This window comes from Lagenorhynchus albirostris, chromosome X (assembly GCF_949774975.1).
Source record: "Lagenorhynchus albirostris chromosome X, mLagAlb1.1, whole genome shotgun sequence".
Taxonomy (NCBI): domain Eukaryota; kingdom Metazoa; phylum Chordata; class Mammalia; order Artiodactyla; family Delphinidae; genus Lagenorhynchus; species Lagenorhynchus albirostris.
In genome coordinates this window covers 4,559,523-4,585,454 of record NC_083116.1, presented here as the reverse complement: position 1 = coordinate 4,585,454, position 25,932 = coordinate 4,559,523, and the positions used below count along the sequence as shown (strand labels likewise).

At 51.3% G+C, this 25,932-nt stretch overlaps 1 long non-coding RNA gene across 1 annotated transcript in view; it reads left to right on the top strand.

Annotated features, from left to right (window-relative positions):
• Positions 1 to 18,010, top strand: part of LOC132514086 (uncharacterized) — a 148,221-nt gene extending 130,211 nt beyond the window's left edge. Inside the window, exons 12-14 of the long non-coding RNA XR_009538615.1 lie at positions 627 to 704; positions 16,011 to 16,201; positions 17,457 to 18,010. This is a non-coding gene — a long non-coding RNA (uncharacterized LOC132514086). The remainder of the gene's footprint in view (positions 1 to 626; positions 705 to 16,010; positions 16,202 to 17,456) is intronic.
• Positions 18,011 to 25,932: the final 7,922 nt, after the last annotated feature.

Below are 25,932 nucleotides of genomic sequence, written 5' to 3'. Positions count from 1 at the left end.
AAGCACTATTTATTAAATAGTCTATCCATTCCCTGCCTCTCTGCTGTTCTATCATTGTCATATACGAAGGTTCCCTACATCTGAGCTTTCTGTTCTGTTTCAGTGGTCTGATTTACTTTGCCCCTATGCTCATACCACATAGTTTTATTACTGTAGGCTCATAAGAAATGTTGCTGTCTGGTAGCATGATCCCCTGCTCATTCTTTTCTTCTTCGTGAGTGTTTTTTTCATATCCTTGCCCCTTTGCTCTTCCATGTAAATTTTATTGTCAGCTTGTCAAGTTTGATGAAAAAAATCTATTCGAATTTTTATTGAAATTGAAATGAATTTATGGATCAATTTTGGAAGAATTGCCATCTCTGTAATACAAAGTCTTCTCTCTTGTGAAAAGAATGTGTTTTAGAGGGACTTCTTGAACTATCTGAAAGTGGTCCCACCTCCAGGGATCTCACTCAACAAAAGCCAGAGTTAATGATACTTATGCTGAAGTACCTTGAACTGTGTGCAGAATTCAGTCTAAGTGCTATGTTCCATAATTGTCAATTGTACATATAAGGTCAACCCAGTAGTGTTTGTCTCCTGTGTTCTTTTATGTTTTTATTGCCATATCTGTTTATTTGCTCCAGGTCTTAGGCACTCAAGGACTTAGCACAAAAACCAAGGCTGGAGAAGAACACTGAGAGGCTAAAGAGTTCCACTTCTTGGTATGTAACCACATTCTCTGTCTTCAGTGAGAAAATCGTAGGATGTAATGCAGTTGGTCTAGATTGAAAGGGAAAATTTTGAAGTCTTTTGATATAAAAAATGACAACTATCTTCTGAGTTTCTAGTTTGTTTTGCTTTTTCCATTTTCATATGCTCTGGGGCTATTGTTCAGCTACATACAGCATTATCGCCAAAACCATGACTACATAATGCCTATAAAAAGTTATTCCTAAGTACTTAGATACAGGACCAAATTGTCCAGTGTTTACCCTCATGTGTTGGTGAAGACTTTTAGCCACGGTTTCAGAGTCTACCAGGCATTTGCCTATTTGTCTGCTATGGAACAGAAGCTTTCAGCCCTGCACTGTTTCCTCCCATATCTGGACACTTAGGCCTATTCTATCAATGTTTATTTTTATTAATTAATAGACTTTTGGGGGAGTTTTAGGTTTACAGAGAAATGGAGCAGAAAATACAGAGAGTTCCCATATACTCCCTCAGTTTCCCCTATTATTAACATCTTGCATTGGTGTGGTGCATTTGTTATAATTGATGAACCAATATTGATATGGTGTCATTAACTCAAATCCATAGTTTACATTCGGGTCACCGTTTGTGTTGTACAATTTTATGGTTTTCAGTAAATGCATAACGTCATGCATCCACCATTACAGTACCACATGGAGTAGTTTCTCTGCCCTAAATATCCCCTGTGTTCCACCCCCGTCACTCCCCACTTACCCTCAAACTCCTGGCAACCTCGGATCTTTCTCTTTTTTTTTTGTCTTCATAGTTTTACCTTTTCCAGAATGTCATATATATTGAACCATACAACATGTAGCCTTTTCAGACTGGCTTCTTTCACTTAGCAATATGCATTTAAGGTTCCTCCATGTCTTTCCATGGCTTGATAGCTCATTTCTTTTTATTCCTGAATAGTATTCCGTTGTCTGGATGGACCAGTTAGGCCTATTCTTAATCCGTTGCTCTTTGATGTACCGTTAACTGTGACAGACAGCCCCGGACTCTAAATTACAAAGCCCTCTATGCCCAACCGTCGTCAAGGACCTATTTGAACAACCAGTCCATTTAAACTCATTTCCTGGCCAATGCAAACAAGTGATCATTGGGATCAGAAAAGAAATTAGCCAAATTAATTGTCATTGACTTGACCAGACAATTCTATCACGATGGTCAGACTGGTGGGACTTGTGGGTCTAGCCTGAGAAGTAGGCCGGATGGTCCAGTGCGAGGAGCCTGGGCCCAGGAGTCAAGCTCTCTGCGTTTTACTCGCAGCCCTACCACCAACCTGTGCTAACCACTCCCCGCTGTGGACCCCAGTCTTTGAAGGTCTTGACAGCTTTACTGAGGACAAATTCCAGAAGAGCTGCAAGTTCTCTCTTACTGATCGGCCATCTCACCTGTGGCATGGGATGTCATTTGTATGTCAGAGTATATATACCCAGGCAGCAGGCCCAAGGACTCACAGACAAGCCCTTTGTTCTTCCCAGGGGATGGGGCTGTCCTGCATGCCCCTGAGGGCTTTGCAGAACTTTCACAGAAAGGAGCTCGGAGACAAACAAAGGGTGACACTGAACACAGCATTTTCTTTGACCCTGGAAAGACCTTTTCTTCCTGTATTGTTAGACCAAAACAGATGCAAAGGCATCATCGATGATTAATGCTGCTGGATGGAGCTGGTTCACTGTAGATCTGGACTCTCCTCTTCTGCATGTCTGTGGAAATCACAGAGGGCTACTGCCCTTTGGAAGTTGCAGCTCCCCTTTGCTCTCAGGAACTGACTTCCGTGAGTACCTCTGAAGTTTTGAGTTTAAATATTAGCTGGTTTTCACAATGAAGTCTCCCCACTTTTCATTCCCTGCATCTTTTGGGGGGCGAATTTGTGGACCAAATTAATTTGGTCCACAAACCTCTCCTGAGAGACTCTTGATTCTATGCTGGGCCCTCGGATTGAGCTTGGCAGTGGACTCTGTGGAGACAATGGAAGTTCCTCTGACCTTGGGGAGCACACAGGGCTGGACAGTTTCAGGTCATGGCCAGGAAGCCTACCATAGCCCCAGCTGCCCAGTTAGAAACACCTCACTCCCTCAGCCATCACTCACCATTTGGCTTCTGGGGTTCAGACTACTTACATCGCACGTGGGTGCTGGCAAAGCCCACTCTCTTGTCTCCCTTGCTCCAGGCTATCCCCACCGTGAAGGACATTCCTCCCACTGTGAAGTCATGCCTCCCCCTCCGAAGGCCTGGCTCTCCCCTGGCTTCAGAACGAAGTCCCAGCCGAGGCCTGGTGTTCAGGGCCCTCCTCACCCTAACATTCTACTTCCTACTTAACTTCCAAGATCTCGACCACCCCTTTCCCCAAATCGTCATGCTTCAGACATCCCAGACTTACGGGTACACGGGACGCTCAGGTACCAGAACCTGATTGTCAAGGCCCTCACCCCATGCTGTATGGAGAAGAGAACCGGCACAGAGTATTTCCCAGAGCAACCTGGAGTCTCCAGGAGCACGGGCTACCAGGCTCCTTGCTGCAGATGCTCACACCCTCTTCCATGAAGGAGACCCCCTCTGACTGCCAAAGATCAAGGGAGGGAGGCGCAGCAGGCAGGCCCCCCAGACCTGTCCTGAGAGGAACGGGGAGCCTGCCTCCCAGTCTGATATGCTCCCGCCCACCCCAGGCAACGTTGCCTTCAGCGACTCTTTATTTATTTATTATTTATTTTTGGCTGCACTGGGTCTTTGTTGCTGCGCGCGGGCTTTCTTTAGCTGCGGCGAGCGGGGGCTACTCTTCGTTGTGGTGCGCGGGCTTCTCATTGCGGTGGCTTCTCTTGCTGTGGAGCACGGGCTCTAGGTGCACGGGCTCAGTAGTTGTGGCTCGCGGGTTCTAGAGTGCAGGCTCAGTAGTTGTGTCGTACGGGCTTAGTTCCTCCGTGGCATGTGGGATCCTCCCAGACCAGGGCTTGAACCCGTGTCCCCTGCATCGGCAGGCGGGTTCTTAAGCACTGCGCCACTAGGGAAGCCCCTTCAGTGACTCTTAACTGACCATCCACTGGGCACCAGGCACTGGGCTGGTGCTGGGCTCCTGGCTTCAAGGAGCTCATGATCCAGCAGGGAGGATAGAGCTCTATAAGTGGGTACATTCATTTGCTAGGATTGCCGTAATAAGGTACCACAGACTGGGTGGCTTGAACAACAGAAACTTATTGTCTCCTACTTCTGGAGGCTGGAAGTCCAAAATCAAGGTGCTTGCAGAGTTGGTTCCTTCTGAGGCCTGTCAGGAAAAGATCTGTTCTAGCCCTCTCTCCTTGTCTCATAGATGGCCTTCTCCCCGTGTCTTCACGTGACCTTTCCTCTACACGTCTGTGTCTTAATCTCTTCTTTTTATAAGGACACCAGTCATATTGGATTAGGGCTCCCCCTAATGACTTCATTTTGACCTAATTGCCCTTTTAAACACCCTATCTCCAAATCCAGTCACATTCTGAGGTATTGGACTTCAACGTAGGGAAAGTGGGGGCCTCAGTTCAGCCCATGACAATGGGTAATGGGAGTTTAGGATAGTAAGGGCCATAAGGGGATGGAGTTCTGGGGCATGCTCTCTTGACCACATGCACACTGCCAGCCAGGACTACCGCTGCCAAGGCCTGCCTTGAATTGAGCAGACTGCTAGTAAGAGGCAGCCATGGATTTAACCTCACAGCCACGTGGTTCCATGTAGCTCTTTCGTCAGCTCAGCCACGGAGTCTTCCAGTTGAGAAGCCCAGGCCCCTTGCTTCCTCTGGTCTGGCCCAGATCCCCTGGGCCAAAGGGACATGGGCTTAGGGCACAGAGAAAGAGTTCCTTATAAACCTCTTCCTGTCCAGCCCCTGGAGAGCCAAAGGGACATGGGCTTAGGGCACAGAGAGACCTGAATTCAAATCCCAGCCGGGCTACTTACAGCCCTGTGAGTATGGACAGACAAATCGTATCCCTCCAAGAGCCTACTTTCCTTCTTCTATAAAATGGGGTGATAACTCTTGCCGGGCATGATTAGGGAACTAAAATGAGAATATCCAGGGGAAAGCTGTGGGGCCAGCCAAGCCGGGAAGGTCTTGCTCTCCGTGTCCTGACAGAGCCTGGTGTTGGGGCTCGCCTGCAATCACAGTCACTCGATGAGGGTGGACCGAATGTGACCGAGTACATGGGCGGGGTGGGGGCAGTGTCCCTCCACTGCAAGTGCTTCTGTCCTCTGTGCCCACAAACCCAGAGGGAGGGTCCGGGTGTTCTTTTTACACCCAGGGCTGAGGGGAGGGGGGAGAGTTCCCTCCATTATGGAAGGGACAGAAAAGAAAAACAAAAGGTTGGATGCGGATGGTGAGTAGAGAGGCCCAGGAAATGTCATCGATCTGCTCCTTACCGGTGTACACGTGGACTGGCCCAAGCAGGGTCAGGCAAAGGTGCCGAGAGCTATGCCGCCCATCCCCCCAGCTCGTGGTCTAGCACAGAGTAGCCAGACTTCCTGTTGCCTTTCTAGGTGAGAAAGGTCTTTTGGGACTTGTGTTAAGCATGGAGTATGACCATATATTGGTTCATTTAATGGTCACAGTCACCATATCAGGTAAGTAAAGTAGTAGAATTGGGATTTGAACCCAGGTCTCTGATTCTAGGGCCGGCCTCCTAGCCCCTAGGCTACACTGTTTATAATGAAAAGACTGGGGGATAAGAGAGGCTGAAGACCTGGTTTCGAGTCCTAGCTCTGCCACATGCTGGCTGTGTGACCGTGGGCAGCCCTCTGAGCCCCGGTTTCCTCATCAGTTAGATGGGGGGTGGCAGGAGTGATAGCCCTGCGCGCGCACGCGCGCGCACACACACACACACACACACACACACACACACACACACACACACACACACCGGGATGATAGGCCCAGTTTGTCAGTCACTCACTCAAAAACCACATTCTAAGTGCAACTTGTCTGCCCCGTCCTCGAGAAGGCTGCTGCTTTCTATGTCCATCAGACCCACAGAAAAGCCTGGCTGAGCTAGGCCCCAGGAGTCACGTGCAGAGTTGGTGAACTTTGAACGGAGCATATCTGAGAAGGAAGGTCCAGTCCAGTGGGAAAGGGCTTGTCGGGAGGTGGCGCTTCTCCTGTTTCTGTTGCAAACAGGTCCTAGATCTACTCAGAGCTCCTCTTTGCTGGGGACATTGTCATCCGTGCCACCACTTTCTTTCTCCTAAGCTCTGGGAGGGGGCTCCCCTCGGGACAAGCAGCAAGAGAGAAAGAAGGTAGCTTGTCCACCCCTGAGCTCTGTGGCCCACGTGGTGGGGGGTGGCCTGGAGCACAAGAAGCACCGTGGCCCCGGGTCTGGAAGCCTGAGCGCTGGCCCCAGCTTTGCTCTTGGTTTTGCACAAGTTCCTCCCCTCTCTGGCCTCAGATTGAGGGCGTTGACTCATCCCATCCCTGAGCTCCCTTCTCACGCAAAACCTCCCTGCCTCCAGGCCTGTGTTCCAGCTCTGTGATCAGGGAGCTCACAGGCCTTCTGGTCAGGGTCGGAGGTGGCCTCCTGCCAGCCCAGTTGAGGGTTTCATGCGGGTCCTGCCCGCGCCTGCCTCGCGCGTACTGCTGGTCAGCCTTTCCACAAGTCCTAAGCAGACACCCGTTCACCGTCCTTCGAGACAAATTCCACGTAAGAAAAGTAACACGCTTTTAAGCAGCCAAGCAGCACTAGGCACAAACCTATTTCTTCACAAAGCGTGTCCACCTCTTGGCCCATCTGCCTCTGAGTAGCCTGAAGCACAGCAAAGATGGTACGTGTCCCGGCCGTGGATTTGGGACTAAGCCTGCCTTGAACATCGCGCCTACATTTCCCCTCCAGTGATACCTCGATCCCGAACGACCCCAACTCCTTCCCACATATACTTGGCCCAGTGAAAGCAAATATTTCAACAGTTAACTCTCTGACCCCAGTCCTTCTCTCTTCATGCTAAATGCCAGTTTAGGAAGGAAAAAATATTTATCGCATTCTTGCATGGCCCTTTTACACCAGATTGAATGGGTGACAGGCAGGAAAACTGGAAAGGAAATGCCTGGAATATTTAGTGGATGTGGTCATCATGTTTGATTTGATCTCCCCCAATGCAAATACGAATGTCCCACTTCATTTGCATGTGAGTCTTTTCTGCCACAGAGGGAGGGGTGGAAGGGCCAGCTCAAGTCCCCAGGTGATCTCGGATGGAGTGAGGCCTTAGCTGGGACTTAGAGCGGTTGTGCTGGGCCCCAGGTGGCTGGGGGTGTGATCTCTAGGGGCTGCGGAGGGGACAAGGTCACATGCAAATACTTTATCTCAACTGAGCGCAGCTTGGGAAAGACCACGATTTGCTTTTGCAGAAAACCGCTTCCCTGGTACCGCTCCCGGAGAAGGCCATGGGAGGGGAAAGAGTGCTGGGCTTGGAATAGAATTACTCGATTCAAGTTTCAGCTCTACCACTTGCTTGACTTGGATGAGTTTCTCATCTCCTTGGAGCCCCAGTTTTCTCCTTGGTATAAACGGGCTTAAAAATCTCCGCTCCATCAACCTCATAGGGCTGTTGTGAAGAGTCCAGGGGAAAATGCGTATGCAAGCTGCTGTCAACTGTCTTACTATTATTGTTTATGTTATTAGGTGAGGAAGCCAAAGAAAGTCAAAAGAGCAAATAGGCGGCAGTTCCGTCCTGAGGTGATTTGAACTCAAAACAACTCATCCAAAAGAAGTCTTTTGGAACTTGTCAAATCGTTCTTAAGAACTTCTGAGCCCTGGGCTTTAGGCCAGAGAGCAGCTTGAACACACACTGAGGCCTGTGGGAGCCTGCTGCCCTGCCCAGATGCTCTCACTTTCCGCATCTGTACCATGTGGCCTAGACACCCTCTGCAGCCCCTTCTAGTGTGAGGCAGCCTGCTGTCTGGTGCACATTGATCATGCGTTCCAGAGGTTTCTCACACGGCACTGGGCCTTTGCCGGTAGGAACTTCGGCGTTGCTGTAGGCCCAGCCTTTTGAACAGCAGGCCCATCTGCAGCTCAGGTCTACTCTAGCCTAGCCTTTGCTAGAGAGCAGGCCAGCGTTGTGGTCAAATAGCATGAGTTCTGGAGGGAGAGCCACGGGCTCCTATGCAACAGTCCTCTAGGCCTCGGCGGAGACAATTCTAGGGTGAGTCTCCCCAGCCCAGCCAGCCCGGAGATCAAATAAACAGAAGGCCACAGACTCAGGACAGTTTCTCAAAGAACCTCCCAATCGGAAGGATCAAAGTATTTAGATGAAAATTTCCATATTTCCAATGGGCCTGATTTAAATACACAGGAAACTCATTGTTGACCATTGCAAACCATTTATGAAGGGCTTATGTTTTTTCTTCCATTTGGCTGCTACCAGACCATGAAAGAAACAGGTCTACAGAAACTTTACCTTGACTCCTGTTAGCCTTGCTGCGGGGTTTGACTTCTAGAAGGTTTCCTCATATCCTCTTCATCCTCACGAAACCCAGGATCCAAGATGCTGCCCGAGTGATAGAGCAGTTAGAATAGTTGCTACCATGAAAAGCTGAGAGTCTTTCCCTTCTCAGATTTCACTCTTTCAACCTACTGCCCTGCCTTCCATCACCTCCCAGGAGCAGGCCCTCCTCCACCTGACATTCAAAGCCTTCCCTAGTTCATCTGTTCAGTGGAGAACAGGGGAGAAGATGCTGGGCTTTAGATCTAAGCAGATCTGACTTCGAATGCCAGCTCTATCTTATACGTGACCTTACTATACTTTTCCTTCTGAGCCTCTGTTTTTTCATATGTCTAATAATGCATCATGGAGCTGTTGTGAGGATCGAAGAGAATCTAAAACAGAGTAGATATATGTGTATGTGTAACTGATACACTTTGCTGTACAGCAGAAAGTAACTCAACATTGTAGATCAGCTGTTCTCTAATAAAAATTTAAATAATAATAATAAATACAGAGCATCTGGCCCAGCACGTGACCCATCATAGCTGCTCCGCCGTCAGTGGCTGTGAACACTGTGACTCTGTCGTGCGCAATTTGGCCCCAACCTGCCCTCCAACTTTTCATCTCATCCCTTCCACACTCCCTGTGCTCCAGCCAGATTTAGTCTTTGCTGTTACCCTAAGACTCTCTGAGCCTCTGCTTTGACTTCATGACTTAGCTTATGCCCATCCCTTTACCTGGCACATCTTCCCCCTTAGATTCACCTGTCTAAAATCAAACATTTATTTCAATAGACTCACCAACCATAGAAAACAAACTTACGGTTACCAAAGGGGAAAGGGGGGGAGGGATAAATTACGAGTTAGGGATTAACAGATACACACTCCTATATATTAAATAGATAAATGACAAGGTCCTACTGTATAGCACAGGACTATATTCAGTATCTTGTAATAACCTATAAGGGAAAGGAATCTGAAAAAAAATCTATATCTGTATCTATCAATATGTCTGAATCTATCTATAGAGAGATTACATAGATTCAGATACAGATGCAGATACCTGAATCACTTTGCTCTACACCTGAAGCTATCACAATATTGTAAATAAACTATACCTCAATTTAAAGCAAACAAACAAACAAACCTATATTTCAAGTCCCAGCTCTGGACCCTCAGCTTGATATGATCGTTTTACCTCTGCGTCCCTGTAGCCCTTCAGCCCTCTCATGGTGCCGATCATGGATCCCGCCCAAAACACCACTATCTCAAGCCTCGTACTCGGTGCTGCAGTGTATCGTGGCTCAGACTCTGTAGCTACCTTCAAGGAGCTCAGTCTGTTGAGGAAGCAGAGCAACGGGGCCCCTGCTAGCAGCGTATCTAGGTTTGGATCCTAAGTAGCTGCCTCATGCTCGCCTACCTACAGACAGACCCACAGGTTGCTCATCAAGGACCCCATCTTCCCGTGTTGCTTTGAAGCTTCTGATTCAGACAGGTCGAGCCGGGCCAAGGACGGGGAGATAATCAAGGTGGTGATGAGAGCTAAGACTTCTGAGTGAGAGAGACCTGGGTCATAACCCTGCTTCTTCCCCCCTTACTAGTGACTTGTGACCCTGGGCCAATCACTTCACCCTTCCGTGGAGTGTTTCCGGGGCGTGAATGGGAAGGGCCAGGCCCGGGGTGGGACACATGGTGGGTACTCCATTAAGGCTCATTAGCGGGCTAGTGGTATTTGTCCTACCACCATAGAAAGTACTGCGGCACAGATGGGCTTTTCTTGGGTCCCAGTCAAGGGAACTTGTATCTAGAAGTGCCAAAGTACACTTTCGCAGTGAAGCCTGCCCACGAGGCTACCCTGAGATGCAGGCCCTGAGGAAAGCAGTTCAGAGAGGCCCCAGTGGCTAGACGTAGCGGCTGTTCCTAAGGATGTGTTGACATGAGGTCAGTTTGTGATGATCTCACTTAGTGCTCTGGTGAAAGCTGGCCACTGGGATGTCATTGGTGTGTAAGGAAAACTGTGTCTCTTCCAGGAAGAGCTGCCTGTGACCAATGTGATTGGGTGGTGGTGGGGGCCAATGAGGAAGGTTTGGTGACAGGTGCCCTGTTGCATCTGACACAGGGATGAACTCGGCACAGCTCCCACTTAACACTCAGTGCTATGTCCTCTGTGTGTCCCTGGGCAGAATCCTGGGTGGGGCTCAGTGGCGGGCTAGGCCGTGTCCTTAGCAGGGTAGCCTGCTGGAGACAAGGAGACAGCTGGGACTGAGAAGGCCCGGCAGTCAGAGTGGTGAGGCAACGTGGGTATGGCTTCCACAGGTACTGGCCTCTGAGGTGGGGCTCATCTTGCGGGTCAGCGTGGCACTGGGAGCCTGGCGACCCTCGAAGTCTGGGCTTGGAGGTATATTGCCAGACGCGGAAACTTTTGCAGCAAAAGTCGGCCGGCAGCTGGTGGGGAGAGGGGCTGTCTGTCACCTCTGTGGAGGGACCAGACAGAAGCCAGGCAGGGAGACAGGACCCGATCCCAGCACACTGGGGCTCAGTGCAGGGCTCCAGGTCCAGCGAGGGCTGACGTACTCAGCAGGGAACCTGAGGCAGAAGCTCATCTGTGTGGACTGGGCCAGTGTGGTTGGGATGGGGACAGGCTGGGGCTGTGCGGAGAGGCCCAGGGCCTGGCTGTGAGGGCCACGTGCTGGCAGAGACTGATAGATCGGCTGACCCAATTCCCTCTTAGCTCTTTGTTTATTTTCACTTGGACACCCTTTTAAATGTTACTTGGCTACATTTTTCCTCATTCGTTCAACCAATATTTGCTTACTGGGCAGCCGCTCCCATGAGGCCCTCTCCTGTATTCTGAGCAGACTAGTGACACTGAGACCGTGGCTGTCTCCTCAGAGGCCTCCCGCTGTCCACCGGGGTTGGCAAGGACGATGAGAGGCTGCACAGGGCAACACGGGAGTCCAGCAGTCTTCTCAAATGCAAAGTGTAGGAAATTCTAGACTCCTCACAAGGACTGGTTTGATTTGATTCTCACAGCTGAGACCAGAGCCTCGGGGGAAATAGAGCAGAAATGGCCAACTTCATTTGGGGCCCAGGAGTTTTCTCCAAGTTAGCAGCAAAGCCTCATGGGAAAATGAAACTCCCAGGGAGGCTTAGGTACCTTCTCCCTCTGGGATGAGGTGGAGTTTTCCTGCAGAGAAGGATATGTGAAGGCCCTAGATCCTCCTGGGACCAAAGATTTCCCTTCTGATGATCCAGGGACTCGGATTTTATTGTGAAATGGGATGAAGAATGGCAAGCATGGCTTGCCGGGGAGTGAGAACTTCAGGCCCTGGAAATTCAGGAGAGGACAGTAATGCCCTGCGGCTGGGGCCCCGTGGAGGAAAGGCACCACCATCCCCTCCCAGAGAGGATGATTCCAGCGCAGGAAATTCACCAAAGGCAATAATAGGAGTCACTAGTGGGAACGGCTGTTTTGCTTTTAAAAATGTTTCGACAGGTGTCGGGAGGAAAATGACACTGTGCCAAAGCTCAGGGCTCAGAAAAGAGGAGGCAGCTCTCAGTGCGCTTTCTGGCCTCCTTCCATCCTAAAATGGCCTATTTTTCTACATAGAATAAGAAAATGCCCTTGTCCCCCACTTGCCTCCCTCCCTCTCTCATTTTGTTCCAGTTTCATACAGGCATTGTGACGAGCAGCCTTGGTACAGCCTCGGGAATCACATGTCCACCTCTACAGCCACCTGCTCTTAGCATCTTCCGCTAGCGACCCACCCAGGCCCATTTCCTTGGCTGGAAGGACTCTGAGTGCCACCTCATTCCTGGGCCAGTGCTGTTATTTGTAGGACAGCTCAAAGGTACCCCTGCATACCCCCAGTGGAGAACACTTCCAATCGCTAATCCTAGGAAAGACCGGGATTCACAAAATCCCTCTGAGGCCAACGTTCTCTCTTCTGTTATCACTATGGTTTTTTTCTTTTTTTGCAAAACGGATTTTTTTTTTTCAAAATGTAACAGTTGTTGATTGCAAAGCAAAGTGCCAGGCTCAGCCCGCAGCACAGAGCAGACTGATCCCCATTTTCCCCCAATTCAGACTGGGAATGAGGACAAAGTAGACAATTAGAAAATTATTTTAAACATGTAAGAAATTCCTCTAAAGTAATGTGACTCATTTGTGTTCATCCTGGGGTGATGGAAAGATTGATAAATTTGGAGGCAGAAAGTCTATGTTCAACTCTCCCCTTTGCCATGGACTAGCTGTGTGACCTTGGGAAAGCTGGTCACCCTCTCCAGTCCTTCATTACGTCATTAGTAAAGGGATGGTAAAGCATCTAGCCACAGGCTTGTTCAGGATAAAATGAGGTAAGGGATGTGGCAGTACTAGAAAGTGGCCACAGGCTCACCATCATCAAAACCCCCATGAGGAGCTGTAAGTGGGTACTCCGTGCTCATAGCATCTGTGGGACTTGTCTTGAGAGTCCGCCTTTAGAGCTGACCAGCCAGTCCCAGAACACCTCTGTATCACTGGAGCCAGTCCTAGAACACCTCTGTATCACACCTCTGTATCACTGGAGGATAATTACTGATTATCAGTAACCCAAAAGACTTTCTGAGAGAATATGGAGAAAGGTGGATGGTTAAACCAGGAAAGGCTGGATTGGGCTACAAAGGGTGGTATACTTCACAGTCTCCAAGGGCCACCTCTACAGCCCCACAGGGTCTGAACAACAGCAGCTACGAGAAAGCGTGTAGAGCCTCTCGAGGGACAACTTTGAAGGGAGACATTTCCTCGATGGCCTAAATTCTGGCTCCTCTGCTTTAAAAAAAAAGTCTCATTATCATGATTTCCAGTATAAAAGAGCGTCCATGTAAATGTCGAGTCAGTTGCATCCTGGGAGCCTCCCTTTTTCAATTGACTGAGGCTACTGGAGAATCCATAGTCTGTAGGACTGCTTCCAGTTCTATGTTCCGGTTATGATTCTGCTTCTGGGAACATGGGTGTGATGATAGGAGCTTGCCTCGGTAGTGCTCACAGCAGGATACTGGAAATAAGAGGAAACACTTATAGAGCCTTACTCTTCCCACGAGGTAGGCACTGTCAATTATCCCTATTTTACAGATGAGGAAACTAAGGAACAGAGAGGTAAAGTGATTTGCCTAGGGTCACACAGCAGCTAGGAAGTGGTAGAGCCAGGATGCAAACTCAGGGAGACTGACGCTAGAGTCCATGGAAGGGGACTCTATTGGAAGGGGTCTTGTGAGCTGAGTCTTCCAGAATGCTCTTATCCAACAGAACTGATGAGAGCACCAGTTGCCCAGGGCAGGATCTCTCTTTGTCTGAGTGCTGCCACTTGGCTCTCAAAAATACAAGAGCTCTGAGGGGGGTATAGTGCATTGAGTGCTGTCCCCCCACAAAAAGATACATCTGCCCAGAACCTGTGACTGTGATCTCATTTGCAAAAAGTGTCTTTGCAGATGTAATTAGTTTAAGGATCTCAACATGAGACCATCCTGGATTTAGGATGGGGCCTACGTCCAATGACAAGGGTCTTTATGAGACAGCAGAGGAGAGACACACAGAGAAGAAGGCAATGTGAAAACGGAGGCAGAAACTGGAGCAATGCGACTACAGACAAGGAAAGCCAAGGACTGCTGACAGCTGCCCAAAGCTAGGAGAGTGCCATGGGGCAGATTCTACCCCAGAGTGTGGTCCCGCTGACACCTCGATTTGGGACTTTTGCCTCCGTAACATGAGAGAATACATTTCTGTCGCTTTAAGGCACCTGGTTTGCAGCAATTTGTATGGCAGCCCTAGGAAATGAATACAGGGAGTGAGCCCCCAGGAGGAGTCTCGAGGCACCATTGCTCCTCAAATTGAGGTCAGTATGGGGGTGGGTAGCAATACTACCGACCCTTTGGAAGTGTCCACAAGAGTGGTAGAAGGTGAACTCGGCTCTTTCCGGGTCCACAGCCCTCTCCACTCAGAGGCTTCCAGCCCAGTGCACAGAGCTGCTCAAGAGGGGCCTTGGTTCCCGGTGGTATCCAGGAAACCCCAAGAGTGGCCAGTCATAATGGCCCTCAAGAGGGCTCCTGCATTCCGCTTAATTTACCTTTCAGCTCGCTTGAGCTGTATTTCATCCCTTCTGGCGTATTTTGTTTTGTACCTTGTAAAGGGGATGGGAAGGGAGAGAGGACGGAAGAGAAGTGTTTGTTTGCTGGACATTTTGACATTACTGGCATTGGTATTGCTCTTGCCTGGAGACAGTTTGGGAACACGGGTCTTCCATTAATATTCTCAAGATCTGAGGACAACAGAAAGTAGAATGGCCACCTAGTAAGTTCAGCCATCCTTCCCAGGCTCCATGGTTCCCACTCAAAGACTGAGCAGGTGGGAGCTGCTGGGTGGTTGGAAATAACAAAAAGATGGCGGAAGGGCCAGGGATTGAAGCCCAGACGTCTGGGTCTCAGCTCGGGCTCCTCTCCCTGGACGCGCGTATAGGTTCTTATGAGGTCCAAAGCTCTTAGGTCACACTTGAGAAAACCGGCCCAGAGGGAAGCAGGGACTCGCCCCAGGCTGCACGCCGTGCTGTCTGCCAAGCTGAGGCTGAGAAGCAGGCGCTTTCCGGCCTGTGTTGCCAGGCAGGCTTAGATCCACTTCCTGGTCATCATAGAATCCAGGAGTGCGGCAAGCCTCCTAAATGATTTTTCTAGCTGTAAGTTCTCTGTCCCTCTCCAGATCCTCCGGCCTAGTGCCCTGCTGTTCCCGGGGCACTGTGACCACATTCCACTTAATTATTTAGGTCCCTGCCTTGTCTCCTCTGCTAGACCACAAGGCTCAAGGTCGGGTCCTGAGCCTGGTGTGTGTCTGTTTTCTTCCGGCTCCTTCGGGGGCCCAGCCAGGGCCTGGCATAGAATAGGAGTTCAGCGCATGTTTATTGAATGAATGAAAGAATGAGTGAATGAATAAATGAATGAAAATGGATATGGTAACAGTAGAAAGTCTTCTGTGCTAAACTACATACTAAGAGTGAATTAGAATGGATTCATTTTTATATTAAATTACATTAGCATTTCAGATTTTAGCAGAGAAGAAATTGTAGACAAATTCCTGCATCCTCATTCCCCAGTGATGGCTAACCCCCGAAGATTTAAAGGAGAAACAGTAACCGAACGTCACTCTCTTTTTCTCTCCTTCTCCTTCGCTGCTTAACGGAGCTGTGATACTACGCATGCTATGAAATGCATTTTCTATCATTTCAAACCTCATACACGAATCCATAAAATTAACTGCTAACCTTCTCCCCTTCTTTCTTCCTTGCTCTGGCATCGTGTGGTTAATGCACCCTTGACCACATTTGAAAAGCAAAGTGCGCTCAGTGGCATGAACCCACCCGGGGCTACCTAGCTGGCTTCATGGATGTGTGTTAGACAGCTCTACTGCGGGCAGGGTGCGCAGGGCCCGGGGCGGACCTGGGCTCCGGGCCTGGCAGCTGTGGGTGTGGCAGGCTGGACGTGGGAGGCCCTCAGTGAGGCCTCAGAGCAGGAAGAGGTGGTGACCGTGGGGGAGTGGCTTGCCTCATGAAAAGGCCTCTCTCAGGGAGGCCAGGCAGGAGCGAGGACCCCGTCCCGGAAGCTTCACTGGGGCCGGGCCAGTGGGGGCCACGTACGGGGACTCATCCCTGGGTTTCTGCGTGACCATGGTCTTTGGTAAAGCAGGTTCAAGGCAAGCCTGCTGTTGGAGAAGTGGTAGTGGGGAGCCCTGGGCTCCCCCCATTGCATCGCTCTGAGATCTTGGGCAGGTTACTCCATGTCTCTGAGTTCAGTTGCCTCTTCTGTAAATGCAGGCGGTAGCCTCCCGTCCCACAGGAGGCTGAGCTCTGTGTACTTGCCACAGACCGTGGCCCGCGCGAGGCGCCCTACGTGTGAGTCCTGGGGTGCGGACAGTGGAAGACGGTGGAGGTGTCTTCGTAGTGTGTTGACAACAGCTTCGTGTGGATGACTGCCCTTCTCTCGGCCTGGAAACGGGCTCTGAGAGGTGAGGGGCCTTGCTCAGGGTCCAGTGAAGTGACAGAGGCCACGGAAGCCAGGTCCCCAACGCTTCCTCACTTGCCCCTGCCCCGTCCAGGCCATTGAGAAGAGCAGAAGTGAAGCCAGGGCTGCAGCCCGCTGTGGAGGGCAGGTTTTCCTCAGAAGGGGCTCTCTGCAGGCTCTCAGTGAACTACGTGGACCGTCAGCCAGCAAGATGTCATGGCTGGGACTGGAAATTGTGTTTGCTCGAAGAAGGGGAAAAAGAAAGGGAAAATTATACCTCGCAGACCTTCGATGTCAGATTGACTTAAACCAGCCAAGCAGCTGGCTTATCACGTTTTTCGGCCATGCTGGCCTTCCTAGGGAAGGGGGTTTGGAAGCATTTTCTAGGTGAGAAGAAACCAGGAGGGGGGTCTAGAGCGGGGAGGGGAGGCACGCAGCCCTCGGGCTAGGAGACGCGGGGTTTTGTGACTTCCAAATATCCAGCAGGTTACACGTGCATCTTCCAGAAGCACGCCAGGCTTTGTCTGGTATTCAAGGTGGGGTTCTTCTAAGGAGATCAGTCAGGGCAGGTTGAAAGTGGGGGGAGGGAAAGGCCAAGCAGGAGGGAGGCCATGCTGTCAGCCCGGTGAGAGAGACTTAGCCTGTGCGCCCAGAGGGCAAGGGCTGGCCCCTCCCAGGCCCCTCCTCTCTCAGGAGGCGTGATTTCGTGGGCTGTTCAAGGAACCGAGGCAAGTCAGGTCTGAGCAGCCTAGTCGCCTCCTCTTGACTCTGGTACATTCTCCAGCCTCCCTGCCTCAGTTTCCTCATCTGCACAGGCGTCTAAATCAAGCGCCTGTGGTTCTCAGTAAAGCAACTAGACAGAGGCGTGGGAGCACAAGGAAGGCCCTGGCCTCAGGCTGACCCTCTCGGCTGTGAACTTAACTTGGGGAAAAGGAGGTGACCTTGGCTGGTGACCCAAATATGTTGAAATGAGGGGGAAGCCGGCCCAGGGCTGGCATCTGGCTTGTCCCACTGGCGCAGCAGCCTTGAAGTTCCCTGGTCCTCCATCCTCACCACAGGGAAGCTCCTCTGGCCTTGGCATTCACCTGCCCTCCCAGAATGCAGTGGCCAATCCATTTGTCATGGTGCCACAGCCTTTAGGGCACATGGTTAACCTTTGCTTTTAATTCCCCTGAGCGCTGAGGAATGGGTTGGGAGTGAGAGCCATGGACACACACTTCAGGCTTCGTGCGTTCTGTGTGTCCTCTCTGATGCTGCAGGTGTCGGCGAGCTGAGAGGTCCCTGGACGGACGCTACTTTCTGTCTTTCTGTCAAATCCAGACAGAAGAGCACTGACTGCCCTGACTTTCAGAAAGCTGCAGAAGGCACCTGACACCGCCAGGATCACGGAGGGGCCCATCAGTTCCCAAGTCCCCTGCCCGGCGCGGTGCAGGACTCCCCTCTCCAGGTTGGGTTTCTATCGGAATACCTCTAAGGACATGCTCCCCCGGCTTCCAGTGGCAGCCTGCTCCAGGCTCAGGCAGTGCCAGTTGTGTGGAAGTTTCCCTTTGAGCTGCACTTCTCTCTGAAATGTCTACCCACCAGCCCCGGTCCTGTCCTCTGCGTGCACTTGCCCGTGACAGCTCTGGCCTAAGCTGTGGACTCTCATCTTCTTTTCTCCAGGTTGATCGATCGTCCATTCCTCTTCCGTCATGATTCCAGGACCCTTCACCAGCCTGTTCTCCCTTCTGTTCACTTCTTGTTTCTCTCCACACAGCTAATTCTGTAACCTGTTTGGAATAAACTGGGTTGTTCAAGGAGAGGTAAAGATCTGAGTGGATTTCCCCTTGTATTCGCATCCGGGTTCCCCTGGAGCACTTGCTAAATAAACTTTCATTTCCCCGAGGTTCTCTTTCACCTGGTTTGGTGCTCTTTCTAAAATAGGTTTCGTCCATGGCTTTACTTTCCCTTTTTTCCTTCAGACTCTGTAGCACTTTCCTATTGCTACTGTAACTAAGTACCACACACTTTGTGGCTTAAAACAATACACGTTTATTATCTAACCATTTCCGAGGCCAGAGTCCAAAATGGGTCTCACTTGGTTAAAATCACGGTGTGGGCAGGGCTGCTTTCCTCCAGAAGGTTCTAGGGGAGAGCTGGCCTCCTGGCCTCTTCCAGTTTCTAGAGGCCTCTCCCATCCCTTGGCTCATGGCCCCTTCCTCTGTCTTCAAGGCCAGCGACAGAGCATCTTCAAATTTCAATCTCTCCCAGCCCTCACTCCCTGACTCTGCTTCCATTATGACATCTTACTCTGACCCATTTTTCTTACTCCCTCTTTCACTTACTAGGAACCTTGTGATTCCATTGAACACACCCAGATAATCCAGAAACATCTCCCCATCCAAAGATCTTTTTTTTTTTTTTTTGGCTGCGTTGGGTCTTCGTTGCTGCGCGCAGCTTTCTCTAGTTGCGGCGAGCGGGGGCTGCTCTTCGTTGCGGTGCGTGAGCTTCTCACTGCGGTGGCTTCTCTTGTTGCAGAGCACGGGCTCTAGGTGCGTGGGCTTCAGTAGTTGTGGCACGTGGGCTCAGTAGTTGTGGCGCACGGATTTAGTTGCTCCGCGGTATGTGGGATCTTCCCGGACCAGGGCTCGAACCCATGCCCCCTGCATTGGCAGGCGGATTCTCAACCACTGCGCCACCAGGGAAGCCCCAAAGATCTTTAATTTAATCACATCTGCAAAGTACATTTTTCCATTTAAGGTAACATATTCGCAGGTTCCAGGGATTGGGCCATGGCGTCAGCAGTTAGCAGGATGAGTTTCGTTGAGTGTGGATAGAGTCATGTGGGGCTCCCATCCCTTTGTGCCCACCCGGGGCCCCGGCCTCCACTCACAGAGGGGCGCTGCACTACCGGGGGGAGGGGCGGAGTGCACGCAGCTCCACCGCACAGAACAGCCCCACGTGTGGTATTCGAAGCATCTAGTTCCCAGGAACTCTTCTTTTAGGTCCCTTCTGGGCCTGGCATGAATAAGAATTTGGTGAATGAATGACTGGCTGAAGAATGACCTGCTGCTCCGCCCACCGTGTTCACAGGACCTTCATACGGCATCCGTCAGCGCATGGCAGCGGTCTGTGCAGAAACAGCCAGTGGCGCCCCTGAGTGCACGTATTCAAGCCCAGGCTCCTCAGGCCGGCCTGTGTGAGCCCCGCTTACAGGAGTCTCACCGGACTTATCCACGAGCCCTGCCCTCTGGCCCCACTAGACTGACAGGAATAACGGCCAGTTCTGAGGGCTTTCCCTGTCTGAGCTCAGTCCGCACACAGCCCTGCACGCAGCTACTCTGACTGTCTCCATTTTACGAGGAAGGAAACAGGCGTGGAGCAGGGCAGTAAGTTACCAGGCCCACGGTGAGTGAGCAGCGATCAAGGCCCACGGTTTGCACCACTGTGTTACACCACCTCTCAAAATCCCCTGTGCTGCTGTCCTGTGTCCTCCGGGCCTTCGTCCTTGCTGCTCTGACCTGAGCCGGTTTCTCGTTCAAGCCTGGCTCCTGCCCTCGCCACCCCTCCTCCACCCCGACTCTTCTCACGTCTTACCTCCGCAGTCAGTGCCCCTTGCGGGGTTCCGGACGGCAGCGTGGGCCGCTCCCGTGCCGGGATGTCTGGGCTCAGCTCAGGGGCCCCATGGATGCTGCAGTTCTTACATCTCAGAGCCCCATGACCTGCTGGGCTGACTCAGTGCAGGCCCCACATGATGGGGGGCAGCTGATTCTCGACTGAGCTCCACGCACTCCGCACCTGAGAGGGGTCACTCTAGATGAGAGGTTCTTAACCTTTGGTGTGTCACGGGACCGCTTTGAGGCTCCGATGGAAGCCATGGGAGCTTCTCCCCAGAAAAAGACTCATGCACACACATGTGGGTCTTCTATGGGGGTCCCTGGCACTCCTGGAAATCCACCTGGGGCCCCTGGTTAAGAAGTCCTCCCCGTGGAAGGAAAGCCGGCCTCACAGAGCCGCTCGTGGGTACCAGTCGTATTGCCAGGGCCTTGCAAATCCATTGTCTCATTGACCCCTCCCAGCTGCCTGGGAAGCAGGCCTTCCACCACCTACCCTAAGCCACACAGCTGGGAAGGGGGTGTGGGCACGGTCAGCCTGGCCCCCAGTCTCTAGAACCCTTGGTTCCCCCAGCCTTTGCGTCAGAAGCTGACAGGCCATGGGCACGGGCCCTTCAGGTGAGGAATTGGCTACAACAGGCCGGTAGTGCCCCCCGGCTGCCTCCTCAGAGCTCTGGGACGGAATCTGGGAAGCAACTCTGGTTGCTGACCAGCATCCTGGGGACCGTGAGCCTGAGCTCTGGCCTGAGGGTAGAGCGTCTGGGGGATGGGCTGGCGTCAAGCATGTCAGAGCAGAGGGGCCCGGATGCTGGGAGGAAGCAGATAGTGGCCAGAATGGGATTTCCTGAGGTGCCTGCAAGGTCAGGGGGAGGGCTTGAAGCCAGGGCGGACCCTGGGGCCTCACTGGGAGGCAGCTCTCTCGAGGACACACGACTGCCGGAGGGATGCTGCAGTGCGGCCCGCCAGGGCCCCTGTGGACTCTGGAGGTACTGGAGCCAGCTTGGCGGCATCGGAGGAGGTCAGAGCACTGGACAGGCTGCAGGGTCCCCCAGGCTCAGGAGCTGTGAGGTCTGGGTCAGGCTCTGTCGCCAGCTTCTTGCCGACTTGGGGTCATCCCTTCCTGGCACTGGCTGCGGGCCTCTATCTGTCCAGTAACTAGGCCATCTCCTGGGGCCCCTCCCTAGTTGTGACGTCTGAAATTCTAGCATCTCTGTCCTTGCTTCTGCCGGGGACCTGGGACCATCCTGACTTTCCTGAGCCACGAAGGAAGTTATCTGTAACGGAGCGAGGGTACATCATTGTCAGTTCGGCGGTCCGTGTGCCGGCCCTGGGCTGGGCGCTGAGGCTGCAGTGGGGAGGCCCACCCTGCCCCTGTCTTGGGGGCTCCCAGTGGGGCTGGGACAGCTGGTCTGTGAAACAAGCATTGAGCAGCTGCCTGCGCACCTTGATCATCTCTGTAACGTGCGCAGGAGCTGGCCGTTCCTGATCTGAGTGGGGAGACAGCCTGTCCCTCCGTCGGGAGTGGCACGGACAAGCAGCCCGAGCAGACAGGGTGAGGAGGCGCCGCGTGACTCTCATTCCCGCTAGGGGCTCTCGGGCCGTGAGGCTGGTGTGAGATCAGTGTTCAAGCAGTGTAACTTGCAAAGCTCTTGTGGGGCTGGAATGAGAATTTCTTCCCATGCCCGGAGCCTGGCCAAGGCAGACGCTCCACAAATGGTAGCTCTTACAGCTCCATTTTACAGACAGGACAACAGAGGCCCAGTGAGGTTTACAATTACTTGTCTAAGATCGCAAAGGCACTTACCGGCAGAACTTGGATTCTCACCCAGGGTGGACCGGCTGCCAACCCACACACGTTTCCTCATGCCACTTGACTCTGCATTAGTTTTGGCTGGTTCTGAAATCAAAAATCTCTCGTTTGAATGAAAAATTTGCCAGAACCATTAATTGTCACGAATATATGTGGGTCGCGAGCAGTTCCCCAAGAGACACTTTTTGCCAGCCCTGGCCTCTGAAAGCCCTTGTCTATGCCCAGCTTGAAGCTGGTGCCAGGCTTCTGGGTAGGATGGACTTCCACTGCACGCGCACACACACACGTCACCCTGCTCCCTACCTTCTCTCCTTAGCAGAGTGAGATGCTTATTAGCTGCAGTGCTCTGCCCACAGCCAAGGTGGCTGGCTCGGGATGGGGACACCAATTCCCATCTGGCTCCTTCCTTTCTGTCCTCCGTGGTACCCGAGGCCCATGGGCTCCCTCATTTCTTAGGGACATCACTGATGGCCCTAACCCCAGCCACAGCGCTTGTCAGGCAGCCACAGCTGAGGGTTGGGAGAAGCCTCTGCGGAGCATGGAGGGGAGGAGTAAGGGCCCAGCCCTCTGCCCCAGCTCTGTTCCCAACTCATGGCCTGAGCTTGGGCAAGGCCTTTCTCTATCCTGGGCCTTGGAATGTGCCTGTGTAAACCCAGGGGCTTGGACGGGAGCAGTGGCACCCAAACCGTGTTCTCTGGCATTCCCAGGGTGGCAGCTTGGGGGAACAGGGATGAGGCCAAGAATGGGGCTTCTCCAAAGAAGACTCTCCTTTAAAAGATTGGAAGCCACTGGACTGTATGACCTCCGAGGGCCTTTCCATCCCTGACATCCCATGATCATGTGTGTGTGTGTGTGTGTGTGTGTGTGTGTGTGTAAGAGGGAGAGGGCGTGACTTGTTCTGGCATGTTTGTAGATTACCCGTGTGCTGGGGATGTGTCTTCTCCCCTGAACCTCCTGACTAGGATTGCCAGTCCCCAAACCCCCCACGGTCACCAGCACATTACCGTGGATCTGATCTTCATAACCCTTATTATGAAACTATCGTTCATAACATTTATTATGAAATCATTATGTATTCATGGACTTTTTTTCTCTTCCCACCTAGAATGCCTGTTCTCAGAGCACAGGGCCTGTGGCTGCCTTGCCCGTCAATTTGTCCCTGGTGCCCTGCCGGCTGGCTACTCCATAGTTGCTGTTGAGTCAATGACTGTATGCGTCAGGTGTGCCTCTCTGAGTTTGGGAGGGATGGAGGGATCCTGGGTAAAAGGGAAATCAGGGGACTGCTCTCAACCTACTGAACCTGACCTTGGCCTCAGTCTGAATCCCGAGCCAGTCCCTAGTCCTGTTGCTGCCTGCTCCCTCAGGGGAAGTTTCCATTGGCTGAGAGAGCAACAGGCAGAGGTAGCAAGCAGGAAGGCAGAGGAGGGAGGTAAAGGGGAGAAACTTTGCCCACTCACCCCCCTGCCATTACTTAGCCAGGAGTCCGCCATTGGACTTTCTTCTTTAGCCAGTCTCAAAAGCTGTGATGAGTTTGGGGGTCCTGTGGCTTCAGCTTGTGGGGGGGCACACCCAGCCTGTCTGGGCACCAGCTCCCGGGCCACTGTCCCAAGAGGTGGCCTTCCTGCTTTAGAAGAGCCTTCATCGTGCTGCCTGGTGGGCACTGTGAGGCCAGCACTGCCGAGTTGAGATCCCGTTAACGAATGCAACACGGGCTTCTGACTTGCCGCTGTTTCCGTTCAGACTAACACGGCCTCCACAAATAACTGATCAGACTGCTAGACGTGTGCAGGGCCTAGGGAAGGTTCCAGACAAGCGTCCTTTCCAAGCTTCCTGCCGACAGCCCTGGAAAGGGCAGGAGAACACTGTGCTTCCAGTGCTTTCTCTAAAGATGCTATCAATGAGTCAGTGGGTAGAATTTGGGCCCTTTCGGTCACAAGCTGTGAGGCCAGCCAAGCTCATCGTGTTTGCCTTCCCCAGAGCGTATTCATGGAGGCTGCCTTGTGTGGGAGAAGGTGCACTGGCTCTACACTCCAGAGAGACACCAGGATGGGCATGCAAGTTCAAGTCCCGGCCCCGACACTGGCCAGCCCTGTGAACTTGGGCCACTCCCTTCACCTCCCCAAGCCTCCATTTCTTCATTTTATGAGTGAGAATAACAAGGCCTGCCTCTTGGGGCTGTGTTTGAGGAGTGACTCATACATATGAGATGCACGTGACCCAGTGTAGTCCTGGACTAGGCCGGAGTTGATACGTTGGGCCAGTCTGATTACAGCAACAGGTCCCAAACTCAGAGATGGCACTAGTGCAGCTGTGACAGCTGTTGTTACAGTCAGGTGTTAATGAGTGTCACAAGCACAAGGAAGTGTCTTCAAGGAAGATGCTCCCGACCCCGGTCAGAGAACAGAATTGGACAATTTGGGGAGCTCACCTGCCACCTGGTGGGGTGATAGAGACTCCTTCATAATATGGCCGTGAGCTTTGTGTATATCAAATCACTTGTATATGTGTCTATCAAGCCCTTCTAGAGTCACCCATCAATAAAGCCATGTGAGGACTTCTAGCTTACCAATCTCTCATTGCCTACAATTTTCACTCTGTGTACATGACAGTGCATCATTACCTGGGGGTGGGAGGAGCTGGTAACAGTTTTTTGTTGATGATATAATTTTCATTGTTAAGAAAACAGAGTGAGTGACTTTAGGTTTGATCATCACAACGGCTTCTCTAAGTAGATGGCATTCCATTTTAGCAGCCACTGGGAGCTAAACCAGAGGACCTCCTCCGAGGGCAGTGGTGCTACAGAGGGCGTTAGAATCTTGGGCTTGAGTCCCAGTTCTGTCATTTGCTGCTTTTTTTTTTTTTCATTGCATTTCACTGTTGCCTGGCCATAACCCGAGCATCAATTACAGCAGAAGAATGAGGGTCTCCAGTGCCACTGCTGAAATGTGGCCAATTCCTGGGCACCAACCTAGGAGAGCAGTTGGAAAAAAAATTATTTTCATTGAGATATAGTTGATGTACAATAATATTGACCATATTCCCTGTTCTGTACATTACATCCCTGCGATTCACTTATTTCGTAACTGGTGGTTGGTACCTCATAATCCCCTTCACCTGTTTCACCCACCCATCCACGCCCCCTCCCCTCTGGCAACCACCTGTTTGTCCTCTGTATCTATGAGTCTGGTTTCATTTTATTTTGTTTTTCTGGTTGTTTTGACTTGTAGATTCCACAGGTAAGTGAGATCATGTGGTATTTGTCTTTCTCTGTCTGACTTACGTCACTTAGCATAATGCCCTCTGGGTCCATCCATGTTGTCACAAATGGCTAGATTTCCTTTTTCATTATGGCTGAGTAATACTCCGCTGTATATATGCACCACATCTTCTTTATCCATTCATCTGTCGATGGACATTTAGGTGGCTTCCATGTCTTGGCTATCGTAAATAGTGCTGCAATGAACGTGGGGGTGCGTGTATCTTTTCAAATTATGGTTTTCTCCAGATATATACCCAGGAGTGGGATTCCTGGATCATACAGTAATTCTGTCTTTAGTTTTTTAAGGAACCTCCACACTGTTCTCCATAGTGGCTGCACCAATTTACATTCCCACCAACAGTGCAGGAGGGTCCCCTTTTCTCCACACCCTCTCCAGCATTTATTGTTTGTAGACTTTTTAATGATGGCCATTCTGACCAGTGTGAGGTGATACCCTCTTTGTAGTTTGGATGTGCATTTCTCTAATGATTAGTGATGTTGAGCGTTTTTCCATGCGCCTGTTGGCCATCTGTGTCTTCTTTGGAGAAATGTCTATTTAGATCTTCTGCCCATTTTGCGACTGGGTTGTTTGTTCTTCTGATATTGAGCCGCATGAGCTGTTTGTAAGTTTTGGAGATTAATCCCTTGTTGGTCGCATCATTTGCAAATATTTTCTCCCATTCTGTAGGTTGTCTTTTTGTTTTGTTTATGTTTTCCTTTGCTGTGCAAAAGCTTTGAAGTTTAATTAGGCTCCATTTGTTTTTATTTCCATTACACTGAGAAACGGATCTGAAAAGATATTGCTGCAATTTATGTCAAAGAGTGTTCTGCCTATGTTTTCCTCTAAGAGTTTGATAGTGTCTGGCCTTACATTTAGGTCTTTAATCCATTTTGCATTTATTTTTGTGTATGGTGTTAGGGAGTGTTCTACTTTCATTCTTTACCTGCAGCTGTCCAGTTTTCCCAGCACCACTTATTGAAGAGGCTGTCTTTTCTCCATTGTATATTCTTGCCTCCTTTGTCAAAGATAAGGTGACCATAGGTGTGGACGTTTCTCTCTGGGCTTTCTATCC